Here is a 1,499-nt window from a genome sequence, read left to right on the forward strand (position 1 = left end):
GCAAGTTCAAATCGTGATGATAATCATCAATTAGCTCGAAAATCACTTACAGAGTCCAGACACAACTGTTTCTCATTAGCACGATGCCCATTTAGTGCCTGTTTCACCCTTTGGGCAAAATAACTCTCAGTCTTTTGTTTATCTGTTGTTCTGTTTGAAATCTGAAATTACCATTACTACGTAATTTAAAACATAATCAGGTATGGAATGAGAAAAGTTCATCAAACACATTGTTTTTTTTTTCTGTGCTCGCTTCGGCAGCACATATACTAAAATTGGAACGATACAGAGAAGATTAGCATGGCCCCTGCGCAAGGATGACACGCAAATTCGTGAAGCGAAAAAAAACCCACATTGTTTTCACAGACTAGCTATTCATACTATCACAGATTCTACCTCACTCATTTGTCTTATTGAATATAAATTCTGACTAAAATCTCCTTTGCTTCTCAATGATGATCAGCTCTGACCTATTGCCCTGCATAGAATACAGCTGTCCAACTTCCATCCCAAATATAGGAACATTGGGCTGGATTTTCTCACAGACTTCAGGTCTGAATGGAGAGTTTAAGCTTGCACTTACTGGCAGCACAACTAATGGTGCATTCTTCCTACAGGTGGCATCCGAAATTAGCTGCTCCTGCACTCACTGTCCTAATAAGTCCCAACCACAAAGATGGCAGCTTTGGAGCCTCAAAAGCCTTATCAAAAGAGGTGGGTGCAGCTGAGGCAGGTCCATGGTCATGAGGGCAACTCAACATGAAGGTGGCTTTGGAGGCATACATGTAAAGGTAAATTATTAGGGTTAGAGTTGTTGGGCCCATTGAAATGGAGAGGGTAGTTGTTTGGGCTATGGGTCCATCCTTTCCTGCCAGCTGCTCCTTCTCTGGGAAACAGAGCCTCTGCCTCCAATGACACCCCGGCCTGCTGCAAGGAGGCTGCCTCCATTGTGACAGTGACAGCGTGTGCACGTTGTTGATGGCAAAATGCTAGCACAGCCACAAAGTCAGATCTAATTAGGTCCATGAATGATTTAATTGGCTGCTCGCTTCTGCCCTTGTGACTGAGCTGTTCCTCAATTTGAGGATGACATCTACTCATGGTTGCAAGTTTCTGCCATAGGTTTTCATGTGACTGACTAGGCCGATTATCGACCCACAGACCTTTGGGCACAGGGGGCAGGACATTCCATGGGCTCGTGGGATCCGGGGTGCAGAATTTGCTTCATTTTCTTTTCTCTGCTGCCCCGCTGCCTCATCATTAAAACATTGTGACTGAAAGCATGATGACGCCTGATGGACAAGTTGTCAGCATTCTGAACAGTTGGTAGCAGGTTCCTCCTAGTCATTAATGCTAATACCTGCCTCTGTAGTGCATATAGTCAATCCAGGCCCCATCAGGGAAACTTTCCCAGAAGTGAGAACCCAGAAGGGAAAAACAGTTCAGACCAGTACTCTTATTTCCCAGTTTTTACTGGTGTTCCATTTTAAGGTATAAAA

General features: G+C 44.2%; 1 pseudogene; it reads left to right on the forward strand.

Moving 5' to 3' along the window:
* Positions 1-245: 245 nt before the first annotated feature.
* On the forward strand, positions 246-359 carry LOC121276673 (annotated as a pseudogene).
* Positions 360-1,499: the final 1,140 nt, after the last annotated feature.

Source organism: Carcharodon carcharias, chromosome 3 (genome assembly GCF_017639515.1).
Source record: "Carcharodon carcharias isolate sCarCar2 chromosome 3, sCarCar2.pri, whole genome shotgun sequence".
Classification (NCBI taxonomy): domain Eukaryota; kingdom Metazoa; phylum Chordata; class Chondrichthyes; order Lamniformes; family Lamnidae; genus Carcharodon; species Carcharodon carcharias.